This window comes from Osmerus eperlanus, chromosome 14, assembly GCF_963692335.1.
Source record: "Osmerus eperlanus chromosome 14, fOsmEpe2.1, whole genome shotgun sequence".
Classification (NCBI taxonomy): Eukaryota; Metazoa; Chordata; class Actinopteri; order Osmeriformes; family Osmeridae; genus Osmerus; species Osmerus eperlanus.
The window spans coordinates 2,286,316-2,298,648 of record NC_085031.1 but is presented as its reverse complement, the minus strand read 5'-3'; the positions used below and the strand labels follow the sequence as shown (position 1 = coordinate 2,298,648).

Genomic DNA, 12,333 nt, shown 5'->3' with positions numbered 1-12,333 from the left:
ATATTATCGGACCTCTGCGACTCCAGACCACTCTTTCTAGAACACAGATTTGTGTCATTGGATACCATCATTACATATTGGAATAGACACATAGAATAAGAATCCTTCAATGAGGACAAATTTACAGATAACTTTTTAGTTTTCAAAGAACTGGACAACCATGCTACCATTACATTACGTTTATGCTTTCAGACGCGTTTATCCAAAGCGACTTCCAAAAGAGAGTTACAAAAGTGCATAGGTCACTGATCATAACAACGAGATCCCCGTCCCAAACATTGCGGGTAGCCAAAACATGAAGCATACATTGTGAAAACTAAATAAGTCCCAAAGGGAAGAACCATAAGAGCATGTAGTTGAACAAGTTACATGTTGCATGTAGTTGAACAAGTTACCGGAGATGAGATATTCAGGGTGACAGTGATATAGTTGTGACAGGGACAGACGTTGTCTGTTCATATTCTGTTCACTATTTATTCAAAAGTTCTATTAAATGAGTTGAATTAAAGAGAGTGGTTCATTTGAATATAACAAAAATTAGATAAACCTCACTTTTTCAATGTAATGCCTATAATAAAAGCAGTTATAGCCTATTCAACATATCACAAGGTTAAATCAAATGGCATAAAGTATAAATATGACACAAAGGAGGTTGAGAGTAAGAAGTAAAAAATAGGGGTGCCGTGGATGGAGAGATATGTTTAGGGGTGACGTGAGCCAGAATAGTTTGGAAACCACTGCAATAGACCAATTATCACCCTACGTCACACGACTGTCAAGTATGCTCAACTGCGCATGTCGGATGCAAAAGACGAACTTCTCCCGGGTATAATACACTTGGGAGTGTCGATCAGGTCATCATATATCTTTGGCCACTGGATTTCAGGGCTTGACATTAACTGTTTGAGGCACTTTGGACAAGTACATTTATGTTTCATTTGTCGATGCACAAAAGTCACTTGACCTCGATACCTTTAAATAGCCTGACCAAGTGATTGGGCAAAACTAGCGTGGCTAACGGAGGTCACTTTCTCAGGCAAATGACGAATGAAACTAGCCTGGTCCTAACCAGACTCGTACATTTCATTTGTACAGAGAGTCTGGCCTCGCTCCATTGACAAGCGTTGTAGGCGGGTACTCTGTTGAAGTTTAAAACTATTGGATCTGCCCAAAGCCACTCTGATCTGCCATAACCAATCGCTAGCGTTCGCCTTAGCCAATTCCTTCACCACTACTGTAACAGAGCTAGCTGCCGTAGCTGGAAAATCAAACTGTTCCCAAACCCCGTTTGGAGGAGGGCCACAACATCATGGCCACCAACAACACTCAGCAAAACTTTCTTGCTCTGGCTTTAGCTTATGGATATTCGGCAGCGTTGCCACAACGGACCGAATGGCTTCGCTCGCATCTTTCTCCGCTGCCATTACGGAACTACAACACAAACTAGCGCACGACAGCCACTCCCTCTGTTCGTTGATTGGCCGGTAGAAAATTAACCAGAGACATCTGACTTACTTACCTCATGGCCAGACCTAGTACAGAAGCAAAATCCAAATTGAGAAGAAGTACGTAGGAGGGCAGAGACAGGTTAGAATGAAACAGGCTCGGTTAAAGAAATCCGAGATGCTGGCTATCTTCAGCAGGCTCGTATCTACAAAAGGCAGTCCTCCCTGACGTTTTTAGTGTAGAATGGAGTGAACGGGCAAAAGTAGGCTGGCTCGGGCAAAATTAGCTTGGCTAACGGAGGTCGCTTTCTCAGGCAAATGATGAATGAAACAAGCTTGGTTAAAGAAATCCGAGATGCTGGCTATCTTCAGCAGGCTTGTATCTACAAAAGGCAGTCCTCCCCATAATATATATACTTTTTAAATTACCATAACTTACTCAATTTTCAACCGATTTTTTTACGATTTGGTTTGTTATCAACATCAGAGGCAAGCGAGAGCGCAAAATGGACCGTGCCATCTTTCCAGACTCACTCGTCCGGTCTTGCGCAGAAGCTTGTTCCTAGCTCCGAAACCTTTTTTATTTTATTTATTAATTTATTGAAAGCATTTGCAGTTACAAACAACACATACAAGTACATATACACACAACTACAAAATAATGCATAAACAAATCATATCCCAGGGAGTCTGCAAAGTCCAGCAAGGCTAATTAGCAAGCAGTCCAAATCATAGCATCACTTAGAGTAAGAAGAATTACAATTTCATTCAGTCACGTGATGGAGTCCAAATATTCATTGACTTCACTCTCAAACACAGGAAAGAAAGGTTTAGAGCCCCTGAACTTACATTTATGGATGTGATATTTTGCGAGTAGGAATAAAAGATTAATAATGAAATATTTTCCATCCTTGTCTGTCTTAAGCTCGACAACACCACCTAGCTCCGAAACTCATGCATGCTTGCAACTAGCTGTACACGTCATACCAGAGAATGTCTAATATGGGGAGAACTCCCACTCTCGGGAAACTTCCGGGTTCTGCAGTTCCACTCCACTAGTTCCATATGACGGCGCTAACGGTCGAGTGCAGAATGAATGGAGGTCTATGGAGGTATACACCTCAAAATCCAATTTTCTCAGGATATAATTCTTTGTTTAGTAATTTGAATGTTGAATTTGAAAGGGGAGGCAAAAAAATACACACTGCTGGGTTTTAGATTTTTTTTAAGTCGCCTTTTGTTCTACAAAGCCTTTTAAAATGTCAATGACGTCATACATACTTTTACTTGCTTTTCTACAGGTACACTTGCACTTATAGCGATTCATGTTGTTTAATTGTAACTTGTTTAACTACATGCTCCCTTTGGCACTTATTTTGTTTGTTCCCATTATGTGCTTCATGTTTTGGCTACCCGCAATGTTTTTGGGGCTATCTTGTTGTTCTTATCAGTGACCTATGCCCTTTGTAAAGCTCTCTCTTGGAAGTCGCTTTGGATAAAAGCGTCTGCTAAATGAATAAATGTAAATGTGTAAATGTAAATACAGTTTGTACGGCCAGAGCGAAATCGGCTGCAGGATGATAAAATAAATCATATTAGTTGATATATTTGAATAAAAAAACATGTTATTAAGATTTTACTACATTAATTTTAGACTACGGTGAACATTTGTAAAGTTGTAGACTTTATAATATTTTTTTTTATATTACTTTGGAGGCCTACGTACCAATATTCACCCTATATTAAACCTACCTACACAATGTTGGTAACGAACAGCCTTTCCATGTGGTTACCCTGATGAAAACGAATGAAAATAAACGGATTGATCTGTTGAGCTAGCATTCCCGTAGTTGTTTTGATTGTTTGAGAGAAACAAGCTGTCACGCGTTGCATGCAACACATACGCGTGCAGATATAGCCTACCAAGAAAGAACCCCCAAGTCGATTTCTAAAATAAGCGAGAAATTCAAAGGGGTGATTGACTGGGTTTTTTGGGTATTTCACAAACTTCCGGGTTCGGAGTCCTTAAGGTCCTTAAAGTCTCCGAATAGGGTATGTAACATTGGTTGGGCTGAAAACGGCCCAGGTGCTGTTTTATGCCCCCTGATACATCATCTGAAATTTTCCCGGGAAAAAACGCTAGGTTTTCTCCTTTTATGGTATGCTCATGAATATATAGATGAGCTGCGCGCTGATTGGTTGGGGTTGGTTTACAATGAGTGAAGCTGTGGAGCAAAGACGCAACACGGCCAACACTCACTGAAACAACAAAGGTGGAGACTTGAAATAAAAATGTACAAATAAATCTATTGTGTCTACACAACACTGTTTTCAACAGATTGACTAGATATCATTTGAAATGATTACGTTAGTTGTTTCCACTTCTGTTGTCGAAGCAAACTGGATCGACTTAGATGGGTAGAACCCAGATAACAAAATTACTCTGGCCCAGATCCGGCTCACATTCAACACTTTCATCCGGCCCACATACCGCATGGAATGATGGCACTTGGGTGGTCCGCTCCTGTTTGCCAGATCTGGGCCACAAGGAAGCCATAGCAATGCCGCATGTCAACCAAGATCTAACCAAATAAACCAGAACTGGCCCTAATCTGGGCCACAGGTCATTTTTATTTTGGCCCATATCCGGCACACATCCGATAACTTAAGTGGCCCACATACCGCATAGAATGATGGCCAGATCTGGGCCACAAGCATGCCATAGCACTGCCTCATGTCAACCAAGAACTAACCAAATAAACTGGACCTGGCCCTAATCTGGGACACATTTCATTTTCATGTTGATCTGGCCCACGTTCCTCATGTATGGTAATATGATTGCACACTTTGTCCACCCAAAAAATAACAATGCAAATTACAACCTACAGTACCAGCCAGGTAGGGCTAAACTACTCCAGACCTTAAAACATTGAAATTAAACAGCCACACAGTTTCTAACTAAATTATATTTGCAATGTTTTATTTTTTGCTTCAGAAAACATAACTGATCTTGAATGGATCTTGACTGGGCCCCTCAAGCATCCTGGCAATCTTGCAGGCCTTTAAGGAATGCACAAAGGAATAAACTCAGTAACAGAACAAGATTACTCAATATGATTCCTCAATATGTTTCCTCTTTTTGTTATTGGTCAAAATATGTATATATATTTTTAAGGGAATATGTTAAACAAGGACAGATACATACAATGACTTTTATAGTATAATTAAAATGTGTCTTTTATAGAATATCCTAGATACTGTAACTGACTTAGAGGTTTCTTGGACAGTCCGTCTCCGTCCCTCTCTTTCTCTTCTACCCCTGTCTCTGTCACCCGCAAGGTGAAGCCACCTTTTAATGAAGGCTTCCACCTCCTGGTCTGCGTTTTTAGTTAAGCGGTTGTTTCTGACTGTCCCTAAAAATAGAAAACATTGTTAAGTCTCGGATGGATTACACCAATTGGAGTTAGGCCTGAAAGGGTTAACTAAAGTTCGGGAGGAAGGTGGCACACCAACTCCTCCTTATCCAATCAAACTAATACGCATCAGCCCAGTAAAGCACGGAAGAATGCGACCAAACTCCCCTTGGTCAATTAAGAGTTCTGTATAAACTATCTTCCATTCCTCTGGTCCCTGTGCTAGCATGTTGTTGTCACCCTCCCACCCTTCCCTTTCTTCTCTGCCCCTGTCATCTATCCAGGCTTCCCAGGGGATCTGCTTGAGCTGCTGCTCGGCCGTGACCCATTAGGACTCTCCGCCACACCCCGAGTCCATGCCCGGACACCAGGCCCGGCTCTGCTACCGGCCTCCACCAACCGCTCCAGGCTCGGCTCTGCAACCAGCCTCCTCCACCATCGGGCTTGGCTCTGCTACCAGCTCTGCTTCAATAAAAGCTATCTATTCAATCTATGGTGTGATTACTGAACTCGTGAAGAGATGATGGCTAAAGATACCATGCAACAGATGACGGAGGATGTATCAATTACATTATGCTTCTGTCTCTCACTGGATGGGAGCCGCCGCCGGTGTGTGGTGATGCACAGCTGTGTGTGGGTTCGTGAATTGTACAAATGCTTGACCGTTTAGAGTTGAGTTTACTTATAAAAACAATGTACTTGTTAGACTGATGAGAGTGCAATGTAACACTTACCAGTTATTATATCTTTTAGCTGCAGTTTTTCCAGATGAGCTGTTTGGCCAGGGCGTTGGTAAAACAGTGCTTCATTACCCGCCACACACAATCTTTAATGTCCACTCCTCCAATAACACTCAATGAAGTCATCTGAAAAAGACAATTTAAAAGCCATGTATACATAGTAACGCAATTCTTAAATATTTACATTTCACTTTTCACAGGTTGGTATTTGGAACAGTAGTCATGTAACCTTGTTTTAATTTCTGGATACTGGCTGAATGTTTCAACAATGAACTGTTAGCCACCTGAAACTAGGTAGATCCCCAATCCCAGCTAGAAATATTTTTGAATACCCTAAAGCCTAAATCTACAGCACTTACCATTTTGTTTTTAAGGTCTGCCTCTTGCCTGAGACGGTCCTCCACAGCCAGAAGGGAGGTTACATTGGTCACTGGCAGTATATCTTTTTCCAGGGGATCCTGCCCACTAGAAGGTTTTCCCTGGTTGTTCTGCATTGTCAACTGAACAGCTTTCAGTTCATCCATTATAATTTCTTGGTTGGCAAGAATTTTATTCAGAATAGCTAAAAAAAATAAGAACACATAAAGGCATTGCAAGATTACTCTTTTCAGCTGTTGAAATAAAGTAACTAATAAATAATGCTTTTGAGGGAAGTCCCAGATATATAAAACAATTGATTTATACCGATTTGGACCGAATGCAATGATTAGACGGGCTACTTGTCTGTGCACCTACCTCCCAACAGTGGTCAGTTCATGTGTTTTGAAAGGAGGGGGTGAGATATTTTGGTTTGAATCCTTTCAAACTCAAGCAAAAATTGCTAGGTTCTATCCTGCCTTTAATATGGAGTTGGACCCCCCTTTAAAACTATAAAGGTTTCCACTCATCTGGGAAGGCTTTCTACATTATTTTCTACAATTTAGAAATACTTACAAGCAAGGCCAACTGAAGTTGTTGCTGAAGTTGTTGCTGAAGTTGTTGCTGAAGTTGTTGCTGACTGTCGTTCAGGGCTGGTCAGTTGGGGTACAGAGCTGGTCCGTTGGGATACAGGGCTGGTCAGTCGGGGTACAGGGCTGGTCCGTCGGGGTACAGGGCTGGTCCGTCGGGATACAGGGCTGGTCCGTCGGGATACAGTGCTGGTCCGTCGTGTTTCAAGGGTTTTTCTTAATGCACCAATTATGTCTGGCCTTTTTATCTTTGGGGCTGGAGGCAAATAAAAATAATTGTTGACAGGGACTTCATCTTCACTATCACTCTAAAATCGGTTGTTTGGTCTTGTGGGGTGAGGGGAACACAGAAAATGATAGCAGAATTAATTTAAATGTTGTGCCACACTTGCAGAAAGCGATGCATTGCAGAATAAGTTTCCAGTTCCCTGTGCATCTTTTTAATATTTTGTACATTATTTGTACAATACAATGAAAGAAACATTCAACATCTATAATAGGTAAAATAGCACTTTAATACTTACAGCCTTTTTCGCTTTTTCTTTTGGATGTCTTCTTCGATTTCTTCCTCTGCTGTTTGAACATCCGTGTTTGTTTCAGCTTGAGGAAGTTTTAATCTGGCAGTTTTGTAGTTTGCTGTTGTAGTGAGGTCCACAAGACCACACGGAGCCAACATCTTGCCACACCTGAAGAGTGATTCAATCACATCAGAATCAGCCCTTGTGACACCCTCAGTATGCTGATTACCCACCAAACGCCGATGCAAAGGAACCATAGAATGGGGGGGGGGGCCTCCCCAATCTACCTAATCAGCCCTCCTGCTAGCTTGCAAGCTTCAAAGGGCCTGATTTAGACAACACGTCTCCAGCGACCATTTGCTATCCGTTTCGGCGGCGATTTGAACAAAGAACATACCTTGATCAGAACTTTTGAGGAAAGTCTTGAGACTTCACCTTTACCACAAGAGTACAAGGTGGAGAATTATGAGAGGGATATTTGTGTTATGTTTGTTACTTTGTTTTAATGTTGTGTTCACTGAAATCTTGATTCTAGTAACAACTCCTTCTTCCTGAAAGATAACCACGTCATTCTTGGTATCTACACGAAGCTATCATAATAAAACAATCATTCAACTATATTTTGTAACTGTACCAAGATGTCCAGAACAATATTTGAACCATCGAATGAACCAGCCAAAGATCAGATCACACCTTTGGTAGGTGTGAAGGAAGGAGGGGGGAGTTGAGAACCCAGCTTCCCCCAATCCACATCTGACCCCAGACGGGTCCTCCCTCGAACTGTATAAAGCCCTAAGATGACCATCAATCTCGGACTCCAGCGAAACCGACCATGGCATGAACGCCATCAGGATTGGCGTCCAAAGGACGTCGCCAAGCTTCTCCTGAGATTCAACTTCATAGTGAACGCGTCACTATCGGGACGTTTCAACAGAAGGACCAAAAACGCAATTCCAAATGCGACTTCACTGAGATCCCGCAGACTCAGTCACATGACCCAGCGCAGCCGCGCTGTGACTTCAGATTCTTCAAATGGACCTTTGGCGCAAACCGCCCTCAACATCATTGATCAACCCCTGATCAAACGTAACTATGGCTAACGCTCTTTCCTCCTCGACATGGCATTGGCGTGAGCTCTGTTTATGATTTGTAAGGATGTAATCACTGACTGTACAATTTCTGCCTTTCTTTAAGTTAGACCATTTCATTCTGTTCATTGAAACCAATCTCTCATATCAAACCCATAATCCAACTTTTCATAAGATCTGTTTACCTTACTTGAATAAATTCATTGTAAAGATATTTTGACGTGCGTGTTCACTGATGTTACGATTGGCTCTACTCTTAGAACGAATTCATTCCTTAAGATTAGACTGATTATTACGAAGGCTATTATTTAAATATTATTCAATAAGGTTTCCTCTATCCCTTTAACAATAAGAGGTGGTGCCCCAAGAACTACATACTTTATTATAAATTAAGTATTGCTAATCTTAAACGAGCAAACCCCGCTACATAATGGCGCCCCGTGTGAGGCTAAGATAGATTGAAATGAGCAATCGTAACTTTTGTGAAACGAACTGTTAAAATAGAGCGAGCTCTAACTGTATGTAGCACCATGTATTTAATACTACTGTGCCTGGGCTACAGTGGCTGTGTGCGTATTCAATTGTTTTTCGTGAAATAGCTGCTAGTGTGTGTGTGGGACCAGCTAGCTCAAAGGAAGCGGCTAGGTTTGACCGGAGGTACGCGCGTGCTCAGAAACACCGCTGCCCCGACATTTACGTTGTAATCTGCCTCGGCCAGCTCTTCACGGAAAGTAGCATAAGAGCCTTTTATTATAGCCTCTATTTTAATAGTGTAGCTATTTGGTTAAGTGAATTAACCAACCAACTAATACGTTGGTGCACATGTCTAGTTCAGGGAAACAGACAGTAGTGCTTAGTCCTGAAGGACTTTTGTTTAGAAGCAACTAAACAACGCAGTTCTGTACACGTAACCTACCGCCACCACGAGTGTGTGTGTGGGACCAGCTAGCTCAAAGGAAGCGGCTAGGTTTGACCGGAGGTACGCGCGTGCTCAGAAACACCGCTGCCCCGACATTTACGTTGTAATCTGCCTCGGCCAGCTCTTCACGGAAAGTAGCATAAGAGCCTTTATTATAGCCTCTATTTTTAATAGTGTAGCTATTTGGTTAAGTGAATTAACCAACCAACTAATACGTTGGTGCACATGTCTAGTTCAGGGAAACAGACAGTAGTGCTTAGTCCTGAAGGACTTTTGTTTAGAAGCAACTAAACAATGCAGTTTCTACACGTAACCTATTATGCCGCCACGATAGCTTGTCGAAAAGAGCATTGACTATTCCCACAGCTAACTGTGTTTTAAAATAACAGTGGTTGCCAAACTAAAGTTACATTATTAGATGCAGTTCATCAATGTGGTTTAGTTACGTTGACTTCAAGAAGCTACTTAGTAACTATAATTGTGTAAAGTATGTACTATAATTACCTTGTACCTTTATTTGTTATTTGTATACGTCTTTGGCAGTCAATTGTAACCATAACCTAAATGAGTTTATTGAAACTAGTTTGATTTAAAAAGATTGGAAAGCCGACAACTTTTCCCTCATCTAGACCCCTAGTCACAAAGCTTCAATTGCTACGGCCATTGTAAGCCACTTCAAGTGCCTCTTTTTGTTTCAATAATTTCCTCTCAACCTTTTTCCTATGTCATGTCATAGCTTAATCACTCATAGCCATGCCAATGTCTGGGGAGGGGGGGTGACATGCTGTTACGCTGCTGTGGTCTTTCTTCTCTTGTCTTCATGTCAACAGTTTCATCGACGACGGTCTATGAAAGTTGACATCCGGGGGGATGTAGTGAGGTCCACAAGACCACACGGAGCCAACATCTTGCCACACCTGAAGAGTGATTCAATCACATCAGAATCAGCCCTTGTGACACCCTCAGTATGCTGATTACCCACCAAACGCCGATGCAAAGGAACCATAGAATGGGGGGGGGGGCCTCCCCAATCTACCTAATCAGCCCTCCTGCTAGCTTGCAAGCTTCAAAGGGCCTGATTTAGACAACACGTCTCCAGCGACCATTTGCTATCCGTTTCGGCGGCGATTTGAACAAAGAACATACCTTGATCAGAACTTTTGAGGAAAGTCTTGAGACTTCACCTTTACCACAAGAGTACAAGGTGGAGAATTATGAGAGGGATATTTGTGTTATGTTTGTTACTTTGTTTTAATGTTGTGTTCACTGAAATCTTGATTCTAGTAACAACTCCTTCTTCCTGAAAGATAACCACGTCATTCTTGGTATCTACACGAAGCTATCATAATAAAACAATCATTCAACTATATTTTGTAACTGTACCAAGATGTCCAGAACAATATTTGAACCATCGAATGAACCAGCCAAAGATCAGATCACACCTTTGGTAGGTGTGAAGGAAGGAGGGGGGAGTTGAGAACCCAGCTTCCCCCAATCCACATCTGACCCCAGACGGGTCCTCCCTCGAACTGTATAAAGCCCTAAGATGACCATCAATCTCGGACTCCAGCGAAACCGACCATGGCATGAACGCCATCAGGATTGGCGTCCAAAGGACGTCGCCAAGCTTCTCCTGAGATTCAACTTCATAGTGAACGCGTCACTATCGGGACGTTTCAACAGAAGGACCAAAAACGCAATTCCAAATGCGACTTCACTGAGATCCCGCAGACTCAGTCACATGACCCAGCGCAGCCGCGCTGTGACTTCAGATTCTTCAAATGGACCTTTGGCGCAAACCGCCCTCAACATCATTGATCAACCCCTGATCAAACGTAACTATGGCTAACGCTCTTTCCTCCTCGACATGGCATTGGCGTGAGCTCTGTTTATGATTTGTAAGGATGTAATCACTGACTGTACAATTTCTGCCTTTCTTTAAGTTAGACCATTTCATTCTGTTCATTGAAACCAATCTCTCATATCAAACCCATAATCCAACTTTTCATAAGATCTGTTTACCTTACTTGAATAAATTCATTGTAAAGATATTTTGACGTGCGTGTTCACTGATGTTACGATTGGCTCTACTCTTAGAACGAATTCATTCCTTAAGATTAGACTGATTATTACGAAGGCTATTATTTAAATATTATTCAATAAGGTTTCCTCTATCCCTTTAACAATAAGAGGTGGTGCCCCAAGAACTACATACTTTATTATAAATTAAGTATTGCTAATCTTAAACGAGCAAACCCCGCTACACTGTGAAAAACAAGACAAGTAACATTAAATAGATTTTACAAATCAGTGAATCCTAAAGGTTAATATGTAATGTAGCCTACATACCAGCTGTATAAACAATTTGGACACTGAAAGCATCCAACATGTGTCCAGGCTGCTCCTCATGCCGTATGGCCTTCACCAAGTCATCAGGCTTGTAATGAGATGGCCATTGACAAACTTGGTTTGCAACCCACAGTGCAGGTATCACCTCTACCTCTTGGGTTTCGAGAAACTCCACGATGTGAAACATGGCTTAGAACAGAAAGAGACTCAATATAATCAAAATGCCCCCAGGTCCCACAAGGTATGCAGTGTCATGTGTCAAAGACACATGGGTGTATGCTTTTTGAAGACAATAGGAGGGTTAAGACAGCAGTTTAGGATAGGTTTCCATGAAGAAGTGGAATAACAACAAACACAATCTCCAAAGGTAACCTGACACACTTCTTCACATTGGCATCTAACTTGAAGCACATCAGATTTGGTGACACATCTGACACAAAACAAATTCCCAAATCAGGGGCCTGTACCCGGCCGTACCCGGCTACGCGAAGCGTAACAATCGCAATCACGATAAGTGGTATCACGACAGCGGTTATCAACTCTTTAACTCAACCCAGATCTTTCCAATCTAGAGACGTGCGCGTTCACATAAAGGGGCGGTGTTTGCACCGTATGTCCAATCGCAAACATGGACAAAACAAAAATATTTCACGCAGGAGGAGCTGACAATAATCTTCCAAACTTTGTCTACTCCTCCTGCGTGAAATATTGTAATACAAACATATCAGGAATACAGACATATATTACAGACAAAAATCAACAAAGTTGCTGCTGCCAAGCTGGCAGAAAATAGCAGACGCTGTAAATGCGTAAGCTACATGACTTATTGATATCTTGTGCCCCAGGCACAAGATGTGACCATAATTACACGTGTGCATTCCATAACGTTAAACTTTTGTTGCTGTATTATTTTA

The 12,333-nt window shown here is 41.9% G+C and overlaps 1 long non-coding RNA gene across 1 annotated transcript; it reads right to left on the bottom strand.

Annotated features, from left to right (window-relative positions):
- Positions 1–6,573: 6,573 nt before the first annotated feature.
- On the bottom strand, positions 6,574–11,577 carry LOC134034064 (uncharacterized). The gene is made up of 3 exons (XR_009932189.1): positions 11,420–11,577; positions 7,070–7,181; positions 6,574–6,872 (listed from the first exon to the last, which is right to left on the bottom strand). It is a non-coding gene; the product is annotated as an uncharacterized LOC134034064 (long non-coding RNA).
- Positions 11,578–12,333: the final 756 nt, after the last annotated feature.